Here is a 23,912-nt window from a genome sequence, read left to right on the forward strand (position 1 = left end):
ATATCCATTGCACGTACTTCGTCCAGGGCCCATCTGAACGTGATAAATGATGATCTCAGTCCTCACACTAGTCGGTCCCACCAGTGATCCCATTTTAAAGGTTAAGAGATCGAGGCCCGGAGGGGTTAAAGTCACGTGTTCAAATGAAACCCAAATAACTAGCAGAGGCGGGAATTGAACCCAGGGCCGTCTGACTCTGCTCTGTGTTCTTCCACGGCTCAAGGCCTTGTCGTTGTTGATACTGCTGTTACAGGGACTACCCAAAAATTATCATGAGAGAGGAGGATAGGATTTTAACTCTGGTGATAAAGAGATGATATAGGACTGAGCTCCATAACTTTTCAGAATGGCAAAATATTTATACTCTATAAAGGTTTAATATTTCTGATTATTAATTTATCTCTTGGTGCTTCCCCTGCCCCCCCTCCGCCACTATGATAAGAATTCATTAATTTGAAGATGTTACTGTTCCTTCTACTAGAGATTTTCATTCTACTCAGAAACACCTGTCTCATGATTCGTGTTATCAGTACTTCTCACTCGGTAAAGCCTGGGTCCTCCTACAACAGAATTTTTGCCGGATTGACATTAAATTGCCTGATGCAACTACACACATTTTCCTTCCACTGTAGGCACCAATAAAATTTATTGGTGAGGAAAAAAATAAAATCAAATACTAATATTAAATTAATTTCATGGGCGTGGGAAGGAAGATTTTAATTTTAAAGCTTGAGACGTTACCAACTAGCTCGAATGATATCATCTTTTTAAAAAAAGCTTTTCTAAAAGTTGAATATGTCCAAACACATATGTAATTTAGTGCCCGATTTTAGAAATGTGAATAAACCAAAACACTGGTTAAATTGGACCAATTGGCTAAAATAGTTTGAAACTACAAGATTAATTTGTAGAGAAACCCAATAATTAATGTCCCCATAGGAGACCCATCCTTGTTTATAGCAAACGCTTAAGCAGCCAGTCATATCATCAAGACAGAGAATTTCAAATGTGAACTCCTCCAGAAGTAATTTAAGGATGTTTAGATATTTTATGAAGTATGAAATCACACATATTTGCCTCAGGCAGGTGCCCCACTGATATTGAATAAATAATATTCATGCAGTATTTTATAAGGGCTTATTAATATAAAGTTTTACTTCATGTCTGAACTGAAGTTCATACTCTATACTCTATATCTAGCTGCAGCCTAAACCCCAATTAAATGAGAAAACTGAACGGCCTCCAGGGGACAGAGTTTGTGTGCTTTGAGGGGGAGGAAGCCAGGTTGTGCAAATGTAGTGAATTATTCACTGTGCTCTTGAGCAGGGGTCCCCAACTCCCAGGCTGGGACCGCTATGCGTGCATGGCTTGTTAGGAACTGGGCCGCACAGCAGGAGGTGAGTGGCAAGTGAAGCTTCATCTGTATTTGCAGCCGCTCCCCAGCACTGGCATCACCACCTCAGCTCCGCCTCAGATCCTCAGGCGTTAGAATCTACAGGAGCCCCGGTCCCTGGTGCCAAAAAGGCTGGGGACCACTGCCCTTGAGCATCCCTGCCTACATCCTACTGTTTTTTCAACACACTCTTATTTCTCGATTGCTGTTTAGAAAGTGACTTCTCACCATTTCCCTTAAGTCTAGCCCTCTTTTACCTTTCTTCATGGAGATGGCTATCTCTACAGATCGAGATGGGAAAAAGGCCCTGATGAGTCAAGCGAAGCATCTCTTTATGACAGGTCATAGTTACACTTATTCCCCTGACCTCTCCCAACAAGTCAAAACTAGAGGTCCCTGCCCAATCTCTGGGCTGATGCCAGGTGGCTCTCTAGGACAGGCTGCTCCTGACCCAGTAACCGGCTCTCAAAGGTTTACAGCTTCCCAAGGGAGTGTTCTTCCAGGGCTCACACTTAGTGTTCTTGTCTAGCATTGATATATAAATGAACTTTCCGTTTCCTGCTGGTCAAGCCGCTCTGTACATGGGTGGTATGAAGGAAATCACACCCTTTGCATCTCCTGTGTATCAAGACTTTTAGAGAGCACGGGCGAAATGCGGGACCTTGAGCTCCCCACCATGCCCACTGGCGGACCCATTCCCTGACTGTTTCTGATGGACCCTCCAGCTGAGCTAATCCTACAAGACCCAAGTTCTCCACGGAACACATTCTTTGAGCAGCGATGGTCAAACTTCATGGAAGTACCTTCGGTTACTGTTGCTGTGTGACAAACCGCCCCAAATGTAATGGCATTCAACAATCATTATTATGCTCATGGGTCCTATGGATCAGGAATTTGGAGAAGACACAGTGAGATGGCCTATCTCTGCTCCATGATGACTATGACTTCATCTGGAAAAACTTGAAGGCTGGGGATGACTCAGTGACTGGGCCCTGGAATCAGCCAAAGCGTCATTCACACTCAAGACTGGCAGTTGATGCCACCTGACAGGTGGGACCTCAGTAGAGGCTGCCAACTGGAACATCTACACTTGTCCTCTCCATGTGGCTGCTTAGGCTTCCTCATAGCCTTCCAAGGGACTCCTTCCCAGAGTGAGCAAGGGACAAGTGCACACTTTTTTTATGACTAGACTTGACAGCTGCAGAGTCACTTGGCTTTATTTCGTTGGTCAGCACAGTCATAAAGGCCTGCCCAGGTTCAATGGAAGGGACACTGAGCCGCCACTGGATGAGAAGAGGGTCAAAGACTTCACAGATGTATTTTATAGCAGTGGCAAGATGTGTTTAACACATTTGATAGTTCTGGGTTTTTTGCCATTCTTGCTGGTGTGTGACTGATTCACCTGTCTGCTGTAATCATCACACGGTGTGAACAGAGGGCCACGGCGACATTCCAGTGTACGCGGCATCACACTGATTCTTTGGTCACGATTTGATGAATAGTTCTAGGCATCGCCGCACATACATTATCTTGTTTAAGCTCCATAGCCCTGGGCACAGGAGCCTATGGTCTCATTACTACTCTTTGCCCAGGAGGAGAACAAAATACCCCGTTCCCAAGGTTTAGGGCTGGAGGAGAATCTTCAAGTGAGGTGCTCAATTTTATCCCAAACCCCGTTTTCCAGAAACGAAAACTCCCGAGTTCTGTCATTTTACTCACAGCTATTTGTTAATGGTTACCCTGCAACCTTAGGGATAAAATCAAAGTATCTGGGTGCTATTTTATTAAGAAATTGAAGATGGGTGTCCTTTACAGCACTGGTTCTCAAGCAGGGCAGTTTTACTCTCCAGGGGACAAATGGCCGTATCTGGAGATATTTTTGACGATCACAGCATCACAGCTGGGGGTGGGGGCCACCAGCTTCCAGTATGTAGAGACCAGGGATGCACTAAACGTTCTACAAAGCACAAATCAGCCCCTCCCCTGCCCCATCAAAGGATTTTTCTGGTCCCGAATGTCAATATGGCCACTGTTAGGAAGCCCTGCTGTACAGGGAGTTTTATAATCCCCCTTTAAAAGTGAGGGAACGGGCTCGGGGCAGCCGGACGGCTTGCGAAGGATTCCACGGCTGGCAAGCCATGCAGCCAGAACGCGGACGCCGTCGTGAGGTCCTGTTTCCCTTTGGTCCTTCAGGGAGCCCCACCACCTGCCTAGAGAGCGGGGACTCTGAGGGGAAAGTGCGTTTCCTCGCTTGATCCGTGTCCGGGGCACAGTGCTGTCCACCACACCCACCGTAATGAGCGTGGGTCACCCTGGCGGACGCCGCGCTGCTCCCACGCTTCCTTCACTTTTAGGGAGACAGGTGCGGTGCTCACACTGGCGCAGTTCAGATTATGAGCTAAGGTGTGGGTGGGGACTGGGCTCTCACCTCCCGGACCGAGACTTGTAAATAACACCTGCACTCCTGGGGCACAGGGCGCCTGCGTGCGCGAGTGTGCGTTGTGGGCGGGCATTGGGACCTCATCTTGCAATGGCAGGCAAAGAGCTAGTTACTTGTCCTTTTGGAGATAACTGTTTTCTCATCTTGCAGACATGCTCAGTAGGAAGGTAATCTAAACCCCAGGAAGTTTGGATCATCTGCGGATTGTCAGGAAAGAAATGCTGATTATCCCGGGAGATTCCCCCACCCCAAAACTGCAGGTGCGGCGGGGTGCTGCGGTCATGCTGGGCCCCACGCTCTCTGGTGACTGCAGAGAGAGCGTGAGGGCAGCTGGCAAAGGCTGGCCCCAGGCAGATGGGGCCCTGCTCCCTCTTGACCCCTGATTAATGCCGCCCTACACAGAATGTCTGGCTGTGAGTCAGCCTTTCAGACCCATTCATCCCTGGGCATTGCGTGTCAGTGCAAGAGCTGGCTTTGGGCAAACGAGTCTTCAGGTAACAGATGATCGTTAAAACGTCAGACAAATGTTATCGCCAGCAACATGCTTGGCCGTCTCTGCTCATTCTCTGTCGCTTCCCAGTTTGTGGCGGTCTCTTCATTTCGAATGCGGAGGATAAACCCAATCCAGATGATCCACTGAGATGAAGCGTCTTCCGCTCGGATCTTCTCACTCACTGCTCGTGGGCCCAAGTTCGGCAGGGAAAACCAGCTAGGGGCGAGCAGCAGAACAAAAGGGAAGGCCTGGCCTGCCTTCCGAACCCAGGCAGCCCGCATATACAGTGTTTTAACTGTTCCTCAGAGAATGAAGCATTCATAAGCCATTCCATCTCCAAGAAAAAAATTTCCTGTGACATTTTAATCCCCTTTTGTGCTGGAGCATTTTTAGAGTTTTCTTCTGCCAGTCATCTCGAATGTTTTGTATCTTTCCCTTTCAGCTGAATCGCATATTATCAGTCATGACCCACAACACAAAAATAATGCCACTGTTATTGAATGAAAGTCTAGTTCTTCGGGTTATTCTGGGCTACGGGTCAGCGCACAAAGTCCGAAGTCGTTGTTTAGTAGAAGCTTATGTCAGGACAGCAAACATGAGCTGTGGCGTGACAGCGACCACCTGTGTTCTCCAATTTGTTTCATGTCTCTGAGATATTTTTGTAACTGATATGACTGGCTGCCTCGGCATTTTTCCATATTTGAGATCTGGCTGATTTCTGAGATCTCTGGTCTGCTTATGGACTTTTAGACATATTCTGTGTCTAAATCGGTGTTTCTCAACCTCAGCGCTGTTGACATTTGGGGGCCAGGTAATTCCTTTTCGTGGGTGCTATCCTATGCATTGTAGGATGTTAGGTATCTATATTCTAGATAGCAGACATGTCCTCCCCCCCAAATTTATAACCAAAAGTGTGTCAGACCACGCCAAGGGTTCCTGGGGTTGCAAAATCATCCTTGCTCAAGAACCACTGATTTAGATGAAAGAATAGCTGGATACGAGTGAATTCATTCCCTTGTTCGTTCCCTTGACAAATATCTCTTGAGCACCTACTGCGTGCCAGAATCCTCTTTGGAGACTGTAAATGGGGAGCTGAAGAGATGACAGTCACTACCCTACAAGGACTTGTTGGGCAGACAGACAGAATTTAAATAACTACATCAGGGACACTGTCTAATAAGATGATAAAGGATTCGGCTTGGAAGTTCACAGGAGGAAGTCTTCAAGTTATCAGACTTCCTGGAAGTCCTTGATTGTCTATTTATTCAGGAAGATCCTCTATTTCCAGGGGGGAAATCCTGTTGACCAAGATAGTATACTAAAAAGAGTCTCAAAACTAAACCCGTGGATTCTTTTATAAATGTATTGGTAAATTTAGATGATCAAGTGTAGGTGGAAAGTGCCCTGGTATGGAGACACTCACTGATGTACAAAATGTATCCGTGAGAGCGTCTGAATGATTCAGTTGGCTAAGTGAGCAGTGTCCAGGCTGTGGGCAGTGTCCAGGCGTTGTCTCAGGAAGGTGTCTGGAAGGAAGTTTTCATCCTTCTTTCAGTAGTAATAGATGAAAGTGGATGTTTACGCTTCTCTGGGCCTCAGATCTGATGACCTCTCCATAAAGTGTGGAGAACTGCAGTGTCATTGGGCAAGAGCAGCCCCAGCTCTTGAGGTAGCGTGGGAATGGTGGCCCACTGGGATCTGCAGTGGGGAGCAGAGTTCCCGGCAGGCCAGCTGGAAATCCTCTCCCTCTCTTCCACGGCAGCAAGTGCGAAAGATGCTATTAGAAGAGATGGTTTTGAATGTATGCAAATTTATATTGAAATCAGTTGTGTGTTTTAACTATGTGGGAGGCCTCCCTGAACAAGCCCGATCCTGTCTAATCTCAGAAGCTAAGCAGGGTCAGGCCTGGTTAGTACTTGGATGGGAGACCACCTAAGAAGACCAGGGGCTGTAGGCATAAAAAAATAAAAAATAAGGGATTGTAAGCTGACAAGGTCCTTGCAATCTGTGAGGTCAACCAAGGGTTGCCTCACCTGAAAACAACAACAATGACAACGACAACAACAAAAACACTGGCTGGGGAGTGAGAAAGCTCTGGGACAAAATTCAGGTCTAGCCGTTTGACCTTGGACAAGTTACCCCACTGTGCTTTGTAGAAACCGGAAGAATGACTCCCACCTCCAAAGATTGCTGTAAGAATTATAGATATTCAAAATTTGCCTAAGTGCTTGGCAAATGGGGTGGCGGCCAACCTCTCACACTGGCATGCCCTTGACCCTATGGTTGAAAACTGTTGTTTTAAACATAAGAAGGAGTGAACCCAGAAAGCTATTACAGGTCTACAGAACAGCTGTGTGACTTAAAACCAAAGATCAACAGTAGCGGCCTTTGATTCTAAAGCAGAGGAGCCATTGAAGCTTCCTCGGCAGAGTAAAGCCCGTCTCCTGAGATTGGGGTGGTCTTTATCCGTGATTTTAGAGCTGATGCTGGTTAGAGAAGGTGTGACCAGGAAGGCCATCAGAGCTCAGGAAAGGCCTGCCCTCTCAAGAATATCAGTAATTATTTTAAAACTCAAACAGAAGTGGTGTCACGTTTTGGTTATTTCTTGGGCCCGGCCCAACCGTAAACAAGCCTTTGCCCTTGACTCCTGAGACTTAATAAAAATGTGCCCAGACCACTTTCAGTGCTCTATTTGGCTGACAAGTATATAGATGTGACCAAGGATAGTAATATAAGGACAAAGGAGGTGTCTCCCACCAAGGACGAGATGACATTAGATCATGGGACCTGACGTCAGAGCGAGTGTGATGTTTAATAGTGTAGACATTGACGAGAGACCTATTTTGAAGAGATCTTTTCCTTATCTGTGAATATTCTTGTCTGGATGGCCTCCTTATCAATGCGTTTCTTTATTAATTTTTAATTTTTACCCAAATCTCAAAAATTATCAGTCTCTATGAAAATGAAGACAATATAAATTTTACCCAATTTCTTGCTCAGAAGATAATTTCTCTTACCCGTTCCCCCTTTTTGTATTCAACCTTTACTAAGCACCTGTTATAAGCTGAGCAAGACAAGACAAGGACACTGCTTCCAGGAGCTTGCGCTGTAGTCAGGGAGGAGAGGAGAGACGAGTAGAGGTAATTATAGGATGGGGCAAAGTACAGTGGTGGGTGTAAGTGCAGGATGCAGTGGCAGCCGCGAAGTCCACACTAACACTTAGCAAAGGCTTCCGAGTTAAAGGGACGCTTCGGCTCTTTGGAAGGAGACAGCCAACAAAGATAGAAAAGAAAGATGTTTATGGGAGGAAAACAAGATCTGTTCTCGAAACAATGACTTAAGGAGAAGTCCTGGGTTCCTTAATGGAAGCCGAGGCCTGGACACGTCACTGTGGCTTTACAACGACCATGCACAATAGTTCCCAGGCACTGCAGTCTTTCTCTAAATCAGTCGGACTGTAGAAATGTGCATGGCTCAGTTGATCCTTGTGTAGGAAAATGAAATCGAATTAAAAATCTTTAATCGAAAACTAAGAATGATTCTCAGAAATATTCTGTACTTCGCAGTTAGAAACTGCCCGAAATATGTTATAATCCACCCTATGCCTTCCAGCTAGAGGGTCTAATCGATGCTTACGAAAAACGCTGTCCTTTGCTGCCATCTCCCATGCTCATTTTTTTCCTTTCTAATCTCTAGAATGGAAGGTTGCTCGGTCTGTTATGATAATACGTTCCTTTACTACTGGCCTTCATAGTCATTAAACTATTTCTAAGTTTAATTGAAATCCTATTGAAACTTTGGTTTTTCCTCAATTGAAAGTGTAGAACAACTCACTAGCACATTTCTTTTTTAGGAAGATGCTTATGAAAGCATTTACTCCAGTGACATAAGATGGGTGGGCTATCGCATGCTTTAATTATACCAGATAAAGGAGGAACCCAATTCCCCTTGGCAACTGGAACCATGGACGCTAGAGCTAGAGGAAGAGGCTTTCAGGAAATTTTGTAGCTGGAAAGAGATTTGCAGACGAGGAAGTATCACTCACCAGCTTAACCCAAGAAGCCGATAAAGGGGGGCCGTCCCTTTCAGATGAATCAGAGCCTTATCACATGCACATACAGCAAAATGACTAAATGAAGCAGCTGGAAGATTATAGTAAGTTTTAATTATCTTTTAATAGCCAAAGGACTCTTGCCAGCACATGCTGATAGTCTGTCAGCTGTTATGTGCCATACAACCTCCATTTATGAGCCTCAGCTGTTACAAATTGGAAAATATATTTACAGTGACGATCTCTTCTTGTTAAATGCAGATTCCCAGAGATGTTCAAGCTGAAATTTGGCCACGCTGCTTTGTTTCCGTCACCGTCTCGTATGGAACTGAATAGGCCGGCAAAACCCGATAATAATAACCGCCCCCATTCTTGTTAATAACGTATGCCTCTCATTATGAGTATAATAATCTCAATCCACAAAATGTAAGGGTTCCTCAGGCTTCATTTCTCTTCCAGTCTGCACAGCAGAGCGGTTACAGCTCAGGGCTGGCAGTGGGCCCGAGGTGCATTCAGAACTTGGCACTCCATGAAACCAAGTCTGAAACTCTTTTCTGAAAATTAATCCTTTTGTTGTTGTTGAGAGTTTGCTCATTTTCTGTCATATTTCAGTAACTAACGCAGTTCGAAAGTGATTAGAAAAAGTTAATCAAACTTCTATGTCTATATTTTCTTTACATAAAAAATCTACCTGAATTCATATACTCTTTTCTTTGGTGATTCTGAAGGGTCTTATGTTACCATCACGAAGGTCAGTTTGGGGGGACATAGCAGAAGGGCCACGAGTTAGGGCTTTCTCTATCACTCGGGTTGGGCAGGACCAGGTTTCGATTCGCAGGGGTTCTCTTCCGTCACAGGTACATGGGGGCATTTTTTTTCACACCGTGAACCAGCCCCTCCATGCCCTTGAAGAAGTGGGGCAGAGGATAAGAATGGAGATCTTTTTCTGTGCGACTCTCTCTTGTCATATGAAGAAGGACTGTTGGGCTCGCTCTGGCTCGGTCGGATTGTTTTCTCTCTCTAGTGGCCTCAGAAGACGTGGCCTTTGTGACAAGAAGAGAGGATTTGTCTCAGTGAAATAAGTCATCAGCAAGGCTCACTATACCATTAACACCTTTCCTCCCCCTCACCTCCTCATAGAGACTTGGGAAAGGTGGGCAGGGGCCCGGTTGGTGGCTGAAGGGCCCACGGGCCCCGAGAAACCAGTTGTGATTCCCCTTAGATTAAGGCACCTGCTCAATCTTCATCCTTAGCTTGGAGAGTAACAGTGAAAATCTCACTCATTATCCTAAATATGAGGACTTATCTATCCCTTATCATAAGCCAAGAACGGAGTTACAATCTTTCTAGACATGAATCATATGCACATCAATTTATACATCTATATGAGATTTTCAGCTCTGTTGTATTCACAGCATGCTTTTAAACACTCGAATGTAGGTGACTCTGAAGATAGGATTGAGAGGCCGAAGATGATGCCAGACAAATCAGCCACTCGGACAGTACGGCACAGTGATGTCGTACAGTATCCATAAAGGCATCCATGATGTCATACTCTCCTCTCTTTTCAGCGGTCAGAACCTACTGCCCTGAAGTCACCTTCTACCGCCCACTTTGCTCACGCGTTTAGCCTGCCAGGTCTACAAGTCACCCTCTTCGCAGCTGGCTTGATCGCGTGCCATGCTTCTGACCTCGGTCTGCTCTGTGACCTGCTACCTTCTTAGCCTAGTGTTCTGCCTGGTAGGGACCAACCAGCAGCCTTGCCTGGGACCCAGGGGTTTCCTAGGACAGAGGACTTTCAGTGCTAAAACTAGGAGAGTCCCAGGCAAACTAGGCCAGCTGATCACTCTACATGAGATACTCATCATCTCACGAATACATATATTTAATTGTAGCACTAATACATTTTGCAAATCGGTCACTGATTGGCAGCCTACATGGAGAGGGCGCTGTGGCAGACTGGTTGAAAACCTCCCCTTATGTTCTGTCCATTGCTCGGTGAATTTATTTCCACTGGAGGGAGGCCTTTGTTTTTGTCTCTTTCAGTCTAGTTGAAATCCAAGCATCATCTCTAGATTTTTACTGTTTTGCAAGATTAATTCCAGGTGTTGATGACTTGCTTACAAATCAGACCTAGACTTGACATAAATCGGTATAATTTACCCCCTCTGTTGGGTAGGGTCATAGTTGGGGCCATGGGAAAGACAGAAGACCAGTGTCAACAGACCTGGCCAAGAAGGCCACCCTGACCACGTGGCATCTCCCTTACCCACCAGCAGTGCGGTTGTATCCAGAGGTCATGTGCAAGGTCACCAATATGTTCTGTGGCCCATGCTGTGGGCGGAGCGCTCACTGAGTGCCCACCTTGCGTTCTGTGCGTCCGTTGGAATAATTCTGTCTTTCCTGGATGAAACATCGAGGCCTAGTCGGATAACACAGTGGGAAAGTGAGCCGCCATGTTTACACGGTCCATTGGCTTACAATATTTTAAAAAACGGTTTGTGAGTTAAGATCTATCCTTAATTGCAGGAAGTTGAGGATTCAGGTAAGACTGAGACTGGTGAGTATAAAACCTTAAAACCACGATCGACAGCAGAATATAGCACCTAACTTTCTACCAGGGTCTCAGCAGTCTTTTGGGAAGTCCAGGCTGTCCACAGTCATCTTAAAATTACAAAGCCATCCTTTCCGTGGGACTGTGATGACATGGTATTCAGGGAACAAAGTGCTCTGGAGAAATGTAGGATTATTTTGTCGTTGTTGCTCTTAGACATTACCGTATGCCATTGTTATCTAGGTGTCATGGAAAAGTTGCTTGATGGCGACCTTTTTACGTGTCCCTAAAGTAATCTGAAAATGTGAAAGGGACAGGGATGAGCCAGATGATCTGTCGCAAGTGGGCTGGGCACAGGTGGGAGGGGCACTGACATTCTCCTCTCACCGGCCAACTCTCTGATGCTGTCATGCAAAGGAAACACATTTCTGTCCTTTACAACCCTAATCACACCGCATTCTGGGTAGGACTAGAAACTTCTGTGACTCGCACAGAATCCGACTTAATGGGAAGAGTACTATCCCATGAAAATATCTTGCTACATGATTTGATGTGGGAAAAGTTACAAAGACGTCTCAACGATTGTTCTTCTTCTGGACGACATCTTCAGTTGTTCAACTTCCGACAATCCGCCTGTAGTTTAAGTGAGACACATACATACCTGCTGGGTCAACACTATTTGTAGTGACAAAATCGGTTTTCTCCTGGCAGCCTCGACGCTGTTAGAGACCTTGTGTGTGTGTAGGTCTTGGACGCTGGAATTTATAAAGTGAGAACTATTTGAAGCTGACACTGGCTGGTTAGTATGTTTAAAAATATGCGGAAGGGAGAGAACTAAATACAGCCCTCAGGGTGAAAACCTTCTTAGTCACTCAGTGTGGTTAAAAACAAATGACAGGGGACTGTCCTGCATCTATTTCAGTGTTCCAAATGGAATGTTTAGCACTCAGTTATCCCTGCTTCCAGGCCTCCTCTTGAGGCCCTCGGGCCATCCCAGACAGCCTCACCCATGTTCTCATCGCCTCCTTGTCAAAAATAGGCAGTGAATAGGGGAGTGGCGACGGAGAAGGGATTCAAGGCAGGGAATTCCAAATGAAGGGCAGTTTCTGAGATATAAATGCTGCTCGAAATGTTGGCTAAATCATAAATCTAACCAGAATAAGTCGGCTTGGAAGATGATGGTGTTCCCTTTTCTTAATGCCAGAGGGTCATTTATTATATGGGAAATATTAAACATAGGAATGAAACGAATATACCTTATTGGATATGTCATTATTTCTCTATGTCTGGCCTTTCCGGATTCAGCAAACTCATTGTTTTGATTTTTAGGCTTTATCAGAAATCTGCTGGGGGAAAGTTTCACTCCTTTATCTATTTTGAAAAGGAAAGGAATTTAGTTTTGAAATTGTGTTTAGGATTAGATGTTACTTGTTTAATTCAAGTAGCAGCCTCCTTCCTTGTCAAGCTAAATAGGGTGCCAAACCTGAGGCTGGCAGAAAATAGGCTTTCAATATTCCCATCTAACATTAAAAATGTATTTCATTATAGAATACCATCAAGAGAAAAAATAACCCAACGCATGGGCATGCCTATACTTTCTGCAAGCAGCCAGTTAAACCCTTCGGTGAAAGAGAACTTTCTGGAAGTGTAAACATCTGTCTGCTTACTAAGAGTCTCCCAGCCTATTACGTATCGCTGACATAATGATGTCTTGGGCACTTCCTCTTCCAAAATACAAAAATAAATGACACAGAAACCCAAAGCGCTGCAGATTAGTGGTTTTTCAGGCTTTACAACTGTCCTCAGTGCTCAGGGTTCTCACATGACGACCGCAGCTGGGGCGATGGATCGTTCTAAGCCGGCTCACCGTTTTAGCAGATCTTCCATTTTAATGAAGCGATTCATCTGGAAAGAGAGACAGTGTCATGAGGACAAGCCATGCCATCACGCTGAGAGTGTGGCCGAGGAAACCCTGGCGGCCTGTGACCCTGCCTTGGGTCCCTCCACCTGTGCTCTATGCCCATATATCGTCTCCTTTAATTTCCAGGCCAGTCCTGTGAGGTCAAGTTTATGATACTTACAAATAAAAATATGAGGCTCAGAGACGTTAAATCACTTGTAACTCAAGCATCTGAGATTCCAAACTCAGCATCTTGCTGTTCCCTGAACGTATCCACTTCTCTCTCTGTCCTCTCTCTGTGACGTCTCCCTCCCCTTCCCTCTCCTCCTCTGCCCTCCCCTCCCCTCCCCTCCCCTCCCCTTCCTTTCCCTTCCATTTCTTTCCCAGTCCTGTCCCCATTGCCCCCATTCTTTTATTCCTTCAATTATTCAAAATATGTTGAGCTTCTGTACCACGCCGGGCCCTGTGCTAGATGCGAGGATTCGGCAGTGAACAAGACAAGGGCCTTGTCCTCATGTGGCTGGCAGTGTCGCAAGCAACAAGTATCTTCACATAGAAACTAAGGGGCATTTGAAGGGCGGGGAGCGGGGACACGGCACGTGCAAAGGGGTGCTTACTTCTCGGGTAGGGCAGCTGGTGTATTAGTCAGCAGACTAAGAATGGCCGGATTTCAACAGGATGGAATAATGGACCAAAACCGCTGGTTGAAATTAAGCAGGAATAACTGTAAAGCCTTTCGTTTCAGTTTATTGTTATATAATCTGGAAGACGACTTCACGGGGTTTCAGGTGAGGTCTGAAACTTTAGCCATATGAAGGAATGGGTTAAAAAGTATGCCATCTTAGGCTCTGTGTGTACCAGCATGGATTCCAAAAGAAAGTCCTGGTAATTCCATGTCACATCCATCATTCTCTACAAGGCTTTTCCGTTTTGAGAGTCACATTAATTATTAGATAGTACCCAGGGAACTTTCAGCCTCATATGTATGAACTAGTATCACAAAGTAGCTGATTATCGTTAATGTCTACTGCTTATAATGTTTAAGATACAGTTTTCCAGAACTTTTTTTTTTATTGGTTTAGTCTGATGGAAGAGACAAAATGAGCATGTGCAAAGTTACTATAAAATAATAATAAAATCACAGATAATTAGTTTATGATGGCATTGGGGAGAAACAGTATAAAGAAGTGAAAAGAACCCTGGCCTCGGAATTAAACATCGGGGTTTGAAGACCAGCTCTGCTTACGTTAAGTGTGGTACAGACCATTCACTTCACATGTTGGAGCTTGATTTCCTCGTTTGTAAATTGGTGCTACAAATATCTGCATCACGAGATTGTCGAAGCGATTAGAAATAATGTCAGTAAATTTCCTGACAAAGTGCCTGGCACATTATCGGGAACTAAAGAGACTCTGAAGAAAAACTTAATTGAAAGAAAATAGGGAGAAGTCAAGGAAAGAATCTTGGAAGAAATGCTTTTTGAGATTCATCCTCAAGAGATCATGGGCATTGATTGACTTAGTTTTAAGAAACCCATTCCAGGCAGAAAAAAATGATCAAATGAAAATATAAGATCAAAAATTTGTAGAGATGGTGTTGTGCTTTCTCTTTAGTCAACCCTGCTGACCTGTGTTTTGTTGAGACTGAAATTCATTGACAACTGTATGTGGCCCGTAGCAATCTCAGATGTGTGTTGATTTTCCTGTTCCTAAATCCTCCTCATTTGAGGAATGGTGTTACATTGTTATCAACTTGTTTCCTCATTTAATTTAGAAAACCAGCAGGCATTGTCATGCCATGAAGAATGTCAGATTGTTTTCACGCGAATGTGCAGGAAGCTCATTTCCTAGTGATAGCTTCCTACGAAACGTAACGCTCATTTATGTTTCTTTATCAGCACTATCTCGAAGGGGGCAAACAGTTTCGTTTTGCCTTCCTTACCAGAAACGACTCCCCCATTTTTTCGTGAAGGGCAGCTTATTTAAAATTCGTTATTTTAAAAAGAACTAGATCATGTGTTCAACTTGACACCCTAAAACCTAAGACTAGGGAGCATCGAGCTCATTCAATAAATACAACTAAATATAACATGTCGTGTAATTCTGGCATTTTGGGGATCCTAAGGGAGAGGGTGTTGGTGAGGAAGAAATGAAGTGATTGGAGCGATGAAGAACGATGGGAAGGAAAAGAAAGAATGAAGTGTGGGGCGAGGAAGGAGCAGAAACTGGGAAGGAACACAAAGAGGGAGAAAGAACAAGAAGAGGAAGAAGGAGGAAGTGGAGGAAACAGAAGAAAGAAGCAGAAACAATAAGAAAGAGGAATGGAGGAATGAGCGGGGCCAGCGCGGGGTGCGGGGGACTCTACTTCCTGCCAGAGGCCCGCTTCCCCGCCCCCCATTCAAGCCTTGACCCTAACAGGAGGTAACTCTAAGTCTAAAGACCACTCTCAGGGGGTTCGTCCTTCAAAATCTACGGTTACATTCTCTCCTTCCTTTCTTTTCTTCCTCTTCTTCCTGATAATGGCCCCGACTCTTTCAAAATTCAAAATTACAGTAGAAATCTGTTTAAAATGTTTATTTTTTCAAAATATTTTTTTTTTCACCCAGTCGAGTCTCAAAGTGCAGTGATATAAGGACCCATCAGGAGGTAATGTAAAGTGCCTGAATGCAAAGTTCTTTGCATCAGTGCTCTCCAAACTTCTTGGGCATTAGTGTCCCCTGGGGAGCTATTAAAACCTAGGGTGTCTGGGCCCACCCATGGAGGTGGTTTGAGGTGGGGTCGCCTATCATTTTTTAAGCACCCCAGGGGATGTGATATGCAACGAGGGTTGGGGATCACGTCTGGGGGAGATGGCAACAGGGTGTGTGAATCATGGCTCCAGCACTTACTAGTAAAGGGTTCCAGAGCATATATAAAACTGGGATCATGTGGTTTTGTAACATCTCTCTTTCTCTCTCTTTGGGTTCTTTGAAAAATGTTATAAAAAGACTATCTCCAAAAAATGAGAAAGGTCCCTGGGCATGGGCACTGTCATGGAAGTGGTGTCGGAGAGGCCTTATGTCGACTCTGTGCCTGCTTATCTGCCACTTGCGCCCAGTGCTCATCACGCCCATCGTCTACTAACTGCAGCGCTGCCTCCCCGCTTGGAGCGTCCCTCCTTCTAATTCTCCTGGCACCCAGGCCCCAGCCAAACTCAGCCACATGCACTCTCTCCTCTGGGCCTTTTCCCGGACATTCCTTTCAATTGGATCGATCTATAACTCTCCTTAACCACACCCCTATCATTCCATTGCTGTCTATTGAAATTTTATGTATCCTTCGTGGCCCTTCTTCCATGAGGCAATCTTAATTCTCTTGCCAACAGACACAATCCTTCTTGTCTTCGAGATCGCACTGCATGTTGCTTTGCACTCTCTCTCTCTGCTTATCTGTATTTACTTTATGGTCCCAAATATTTTTATCTGATTTGTCTAATAAGCTGAGTGAAGGTTGGAACTATCTCATTATATATCTTTGGATCCTCTATTGTGTCTACCTAGCCCAGAATTCTGCAGAGAGTGCGCTTAAGACATATTTATTCAATAGAAATTCATAAAATACAAAAGGTGTTGATTGAAGTATAAAACCAGTTGAGATGGGAAACTGCAATTTAGACAGGTGTGTTTGTTAAAGTGGCAGTTTTAGGAGACGCTTTCCAGCTCCTTGACAGACAGACTCAGACAGGACACAGTGATGAGGAGCTCTGGATCCCTAATGCTTTCCAGCCGGTATTGAGAAGAGATCCATGTGTGCGCGTGTGTGTGTGCGTGCATGTGTGTGTGCGTGTGTACATGCACGTGTGCGTGTGTGCATGTATGTGTGTGCGTGTGCACATGTGCACGTGTGCGCATGTGTGTACATGTTCGTGCGTGTGCATGTGTGTGCATGTGTACGTGCATGTGTGTGCATGTACACGTGTGCACGTGTGTACATGCATGTGCACGTGTGTGCACGTGCATGTGTATGCGTATGTGTGCATATGTGTGTGCATGGGTGTATGTGTGTGCCTCGGTGTGTTAGGTGCAGACAGAGTGGATGAATGGCATGTTGTTTCCAAACTTGACATAGTCACTGCCACACATCTCTCTTTCTTGACAATCACTTACTCGTCTTACGTCACTTCCCCTTGGTTCACTTGGACGCTCCTGTCTTAAACTGTAACCCTGGGACTTATCATCTTTTATATCAGAAGAAAGGCAATGCCTTTATGGCTATGACTAGAGTACAACTGCCTCCCCCTCCCACAAAAATTATCATTTTTTATAAATTGCCAAGCTCGATGTTATTCTTTGTGGTGTTCCCCTGGATAACAAGCACCTTCCAAATATCCCCACTTATGCAGAGAACAAGACGTGATGGCCGCCCTCACTTAGGCCATCTCTCCTGCTGTGTACAGGAACCACAAGTGTGCATTTAAAAGTAGAAACTGGCCTCTTGATTTTACCAGTTAATTTAATCAACTCTTTAAATTACTTAAAAAAAAAAAGGAAGGAAACAAAAGAAACCTATTTTAGAAACAAAATGTCTCTGTGCAGCTCTCTTCACATGGACGAGTCTCTTGCAGCAGGAGGACAGAATGACAGTTCCACTTATCTTGGCTGCTCGGAAATTAGATCAGCGACATATTTTCTGTTGGAGAAGAAGCCTTATCTGAGTGGCTAAACTTCAGAATCAATCATCCGATTTTCAGTCCTGCCCCCTCTCACGAGTGGGGAGCGTTATACAATTTGTATGTTTCAATTAGGTTGCGATGAAAAATGAGTAGCTCGGGGGCATTGGTTTATTACTGGTATCCAGCCATGTTTTCCTTTGCTAAATGACATCCTGAAAGCCTCCATTCAGAACATAATCACCTTAGGGTGCCCACAGACTGTGGCCCTAAATGATTCAATTAGAGCTGAAAGCCATTCTCTTCCGAGAACACAAGCCTCTAGAAGCACATTGCACGCTCAGATGCTGTTTCTCTCCTAAATGATCCTGAAGGATGTAAATGTGGATGAGGATTAATTCTGTCTGTTCTCTCTTTTCCGTCTGATCTGCTTTTATGAAGCAGTGTCAGGTCTTAGGATAAATCATCCTCAGTTTACCAACAAGTGAGTTTATAAATGAGTTGATTTCAATGAAGAACATTCCCCGATAGAACAAACAAACAGTAAAAGAAGCTGAGTTTCCTGCTGGCCCATAATAACCTATTTGACTCACAGTGAAACTCAACTATACAGTATTAACAGTACCCTGTCATTTCTAGGGAAAAGGAGCTGATGTTTCAAATAACTTGAAACATCTGAAACTGTATTTGACATGTGGCAGTTTCCTCCTCTCTCCCAGTGAGAGGAGATTCTTCCTCCCTCTCATCAAGAAATAGCTGGATGCACTGTGAGTGGAGGGATGTATCTTTTATCTATTGCTGTGTAACAAACCATTCCAGACTTAATGACCAAAAACAACAGTCGTTCTTTGGTTCACGATTTTGTGTGTTGGCAGTTTGGGCAGGGCTCAGCTGGTAGGTTTTTCTCCTGGTCTCCACCAGGTTCAGCCATGTGTAAGAAGTTGTCTGGCAGCTTGGTGGAGTCTAGTGGCCAGTACTGCCTCCCCACATGCCTGCTGCTTGGTTGTGGTTGTCGGCTGGACTCTCTCTCTGTGCGGTCTCTCATCCTCAAGGAGGCTGGCCCATTAGTCAAAGTAATTCATGTGGCCAAGCCCAGATTCAAGGGCTCTTCTTGATGACAGGGGCGGCCAGGTCACATTGCCAAGGGCCACGCTCGGATGGGAGGAATGACTGCAGCCGTCTCTGTAAAGAGTCTATGAGTGTCGGAGTGGACTAGTGAGAAGACGAGCAGTGAACGCGAGTGAGAAGGTGACTAATAACTTCGAAGCTGAGGGGACCTCGATTCGACCCCCACTCGACTGCGTCCTAGTAGTGCGATCTTGGAGAGCTCATTAGCTAACTCAAGCGGAAGTTTCCTCATCTCTTGAGAGTAATGCCTGCCTGTCACAGTTGTGAGAATTAGTTAATACTTATAAACCCACCTAACCAAGTGCCAGTTACGTAGTAGCTGTCAGAAAGTGATTATATTCATACTTCCTGTTTCTCTTGCCTCACCTCACAAAGGCAAACGGAAAGGCGTGGATTTCAGGCATCTCTACCCTGATGCTCCTCAGGGATCTCAAAATCAGCCCCTCCACGGAAAACTCACCAACTCTCCTCTCTCACCTCCTCCATCCCTGTTTGCATCTCTCATTGTATCCCTTTTCCCAGATAAAGGTATTACCATCCAAATAATTGCCCAAATCATGGCCTGGGAGCTATGTACGCCATTTTCTCTCACTCCACATCTGCCTGTTTGTTCCTGCTTCCCTCCCTTAAACAGATGTCTGTTAGACACCCGAGATGTTCCAGGCTTGGGTCTGACGGGTAAATGAGGCCAGTGTGGTTCTCGCCCCAAGGAACTTGTAATCTAGTTATAATTTGATAGCGTGAAGTTGACAGTGTGAAAATCTCCAACAAACAAGATGTCACGAGAAATAGGAAGGGCATAGGGGAAACTGATTTTGCCTACCCTTCCTCTTTACAGCTCCCAGCTGAGTCCACCTGCCACCGTCCCTGGCTAGCCACCAATGGCTCGGACACAGCCTTCTCTCCCCTTTATGGTTCGTCGTCTACACTATTGCTAGAGATAGCTTTTGGGGGGAAATAAATTGACCGTGTGAATTCCCTGCTTGAAAATCTCTATGGCCCATTGGATTAAAATCCAGATACCTCAAGGGGGCCTAAAAAGCTCTTCCTTCCTGGCCTCCGCCTAGCTGTTCCCTGATCCTTCCAAGCTGCCTTTCTCGGTGCTCTTCAAACTGCTCGTGCTCTTGCTTGAATCTGTGACTTCACTTCAGAGAAAGTCTTTACTCTGAACTGCATCTCTTTGATGCCTACCTCTCTTCCCCAGCCACACACACAACGTTTCTAGTTGCTTTTGTACATCAGAGCTTTAGAACATCATATATGCTCAATAAGTGTTTGTTGAATGAATGTTTGGGGGGATGGTCAGAGGTAGGGGGTGGTGCGATTCAAGTGAGGGAGAGCTGAGTATGTTTAGTATCCCCTGATGAGGAAAAAGAGGAGGCATTTGGCTCTGGAGGAGTAGGGGATGGGGATGGGATGAGAGAGGCATCATGCCATCTCATCTCTGTTGGCATAACAGCAGTAGGGAGGAAACAGACATTCCTGTAACAAGGTCTGTGAGAGCCGCAGTGGACAGGCGTTTTCTGAGGCTGAATCCACGTTTCTAATAAGCAGTGATTTGCCGGAGAAGGGTTATTTTTGTTCTTTGATGAGCAGTGATGCATAGCTTCTAAGAGGGATTAACAGGTTTTATAAACCCCAGGAACAGAGAAACAGGCAGACACACAAGCTAAACCACTGAATACATCAGACAAGGGAAAGTCATTTTTAAAGTAGTTTTAGCCATAAAACTATTAATAATTCCATATTATTTAATTTTATTTTCTTTCATTGTATTTATATTCAGACTGAAATTACCTAGAAAATATATCTGAGGCTAATCAGACTGTTTTATTATAAGCCAAAGCTTTTGATTTAGTTTATCATTAATACAAAGTTTAGTCTGCAGCTTTATTTTATTACTCTACCATGACTCTGAAGGTCCAAGTTATTTCTTAGCTGGATTTTAAACGCTTGGTAGGTTTCTTTTACTCATTCTCTTGTTTTTGTCTTTTTAAACTCCCATCAGTGCTAAGAAAATGACTTAGTCTACTTATCATGAATGGAGGTCTGTTTTGACATTTAATTGATTGTAGACATCAATGCTCCCAAAATAGTTTAAAAAACAATTTCACACATAAACTCATGCAGACCTCACAACAACTTCCTACAAATGACAACACAGTTTCATCATTGAATATGAATTTAATAATAGCACCCGACCAAGGCATCCAAATTGGAAAGGAAGAAGTAAAATTATCTTCCTTCACAGACGAAATGGTTTTATATGTAGAAAACCCTAAAGACTCCATAAAAAAACTGTGTATCTAATACATGAATTCAGCAAAGTAACAAGATATAAAGTCGACACACAAAAATCAGTTATGTTTCTATATACTAGCAATGAACAATCCACACAGGAAATTAAAAAATAATTCTATTTGCAACAGCATCATAAATTCAATTCTTAAGAGTAAACTTAACCGAGAAAATGAAAGAGATATATGCTGAAAACTACAAAACATTGCTGAATGGAATTAAGGAAGATAAAAAAAAAATGGAAAGACATTTTATGTTCATGGATTATATCTCATAATTGTTCAAATATTTATACTACCCAAAGCAATCTGCAGGAATCTTTATCAAAGTGAAATCCTTATCAAAATCTCAATGGCATTTTTTTCAGAAATAGAACAAAACCATCCTAAGATTCATATGGAATGTCAAAGGATTCTGAATAGCCAAAACAGTCTTAACGAAGAATAAGGCTGGAGGTTTCACACTTCCTGATTTTAAAACAATACTAGTTACAGTAATCAAAAAAGTATGGTACTGGAGTAAAGACAGACATATATACCAATGGAACATAACAGAAGGTCCAAAAATAAACTCGTGCATATATGGCCAAATAATTTTCAGTGTGGGTAACAAGACTAGGCAACAGGGAAAGAATAGTATCTTTTACAAATGGTGTTGAGTAAAGTAGACAGCCACATCAAAAGAGTGAATTGGGATCTTTACATCATATACAAAACTTAATTCCAAATGAATTAAAGACCTGAATGTATAAACCTGAAACTGTAAAACGTCTAGAGGAAAATATAATGGAAATGCTTTGTGACATTGAATTTGGCAGTGATTTCTTGGCTATGACACCAAAAGCGCAGGCAGGAAAATAACAAATAAGTAAATGGGACCACATTAAACTTGCAAATTTCTGCACAGCAAAATAAATAAATAGTAACAGTGAAAAGACAGTCTGTGGAATGGGAGAAAATATTTGCAAACCATGTATCTGATAAGGGTTTAATATCCAAAATATATGAAGAACTCAACAACGAAAGAACAAATAAGCCATCCAATTTTTAAAAATGGCAAAGGACTTGAATAGACATTTCTCCAACAAGATAAACAAATGGCCAATAAGCATATGAAAAGATCTTCACCATCACTAATTATCAGGGAAATGCAAATCGAAACCACAAATGAGTTATCACCTCACATCCATTAGTATGGCCATTAACACAGGAAATAACAAGTGTTGATGAGCACGTAGAGAAGCTGGAAGCTTGCACACAATTAGTGTGAACGCAAAATGGTGAAGCCGCTATGGAAAACAGTATGGAGATTCCTTAGAAAATTAAAAACAGAATTATCATATGATAAGCAATCCTACTTCTTGGTATATAGCCAAAAGAATTGAAAATAGGATCTCGAAGAGAGATGTGCACACCCATGTTCATTGCATCATTATTCACAACAGCAAAGAAGTGGAACCGACCTAAATGTCTATCAACAAATGAAAGTTGAAAGAAAATGTGAGATACACACACACACACACACACACACACACACACATACATAAAATATTATTCAGCCTTGAACAGAGCAAATCCTGTCATATGCTACGACATAGATGAACCTTGAGGACAGTATACTGAGTGGAATAAGCTAATCACAAAAAGACAAATACTTCATGATTCCATTTATATGAGGTACCTAGAATAGGCAAACTCATAGAAACAGAAAGTGGAATGGTGATTTTCAGGGTCTGGGCGGGGAGAAGGAAATGGGGAGTCGTTTAACGGGTAAGGAGTTTCAGTTTTGTAAGATGAAAAAGTTCTCAAGATCTCTTGCACAACAATATTCATAGTGGTAACACTAATAAGCTGTGCACTTAAAAAATGGGTAAAATGGGAAGGTCTTGCCGTGCTCGCCTCCTCTCGTGACCACACCAAAATTACAATGAAACAATGTAAGAGCCATCACTGGGAGTCGCCTGAAGCCTGGCTGAACAGAAGTCCTACAACTGGGGACACATAGAAGAGGTCCCCTCAAGACCGGTAGAAGGTGTGGAGACGCGAAACAGGGGGTCCCACAACCGCATGTGGCCATCAAGTATCAGGAGGGAGGTCGTGGCTACAGAGCCCCCTCCCCCACTTCCCAGAGTTGTAGGGGGTCCCGGCTCCACACCAGGCTCCCAGCTCAGGGTTCAGGTGCCGGGAAGAGAAGTCCCCAAGACCTCTGGCTGTGAAAACCAGCGGAGACTGTGGCTATGGAAATCAGATTCCTTTTAAGGAGCCTGCGCGTGGACTCGCTCACTGATGGGCTGAACTCCAGCGCTGGGGCAGCAAGCAGCTTGAGAGGCACCCGGGACACCCAGGGAGGAAATGGATTGTCTATCTTCAGGGTGAGAGCGGACAACTTTCTCCCTGACAGAAGTGCTGGCAGAGAGCAATGTTCCTTTGTTGAGCACTCCTCCATCCTGGGTGCAGACACAGGTGCCACCACACCTGAGTCTCCATCAACCTGGTTAACACAGGTTGCTCTGCAGATGATTCTCTGAGACCCTGCCTCTCCCAACATATGGGCCACCCAAGCTGCCTCCAGTGATTTATTCCATACAAATGGCCTGTTTTGGCTTATGCTGTGGACTTGTCTGAAATTTCTCAAAGGCTCACCAAACCCAAAGAAGCAGCATCTGGCCTCAGTGTGCCCATATTTCTTGCTTAGCAGCCCCAAGCCTGGCACTAGTGGCAGCCAGCCTCAGTTATAAGGAGAAGAATAGATGAACTCAGTGAGAACTTTAACAAAGAGATAAAAAATATACAAATGAAGATGGAAAACGTAAAAGGGAACTACTCAGAAATCAAGAATACAATATCTGATATGAAGAGTACATTAGAGGGAATCAATAGATTGGATGAAGCAGAGGATCAGATCAGTGATTTAGAGGAAGGGGAAATGGAAGACGCCCAATCAGAACAGCAAAATATTCCAAGTGATGGAAAGCAAGCACCTGCAACCTATATTATTCTACCTAGCAA

The 23,912-nt window shown here is 44.1% G+C and overlaps 1 protein-coding gene across 1 annotated transcript in view; it reads left to right on the top strand.

Annotated features, from left to right (window-relative positions):
* STARD13 (StAR related lipid transfer domain containing 13) overlaps positions 1-23,912 on the top strand; it is a 160,209-nt gene that overhangs the window by 17,552 nt on the left and 118,745 nt on the right. The gene's annotated exons all lie outside the window — the stretch shown is intronic.

The sequence above is a fragment of the Pteropus alecto genome, unplaced genomic scaffold (genome assembly GCF_000325575.1).
Source record: "Pteropus alecto unplaced genomic scaffold, ASM32557v1 scaffold16, whole genome shotgun sequence".
Lineage (NCBI taxonomy): Eukaryota > Metazoa > Chordata > Mammalia > Chiroptera > Pteropodidae > Pteropus > Pteropus alecto.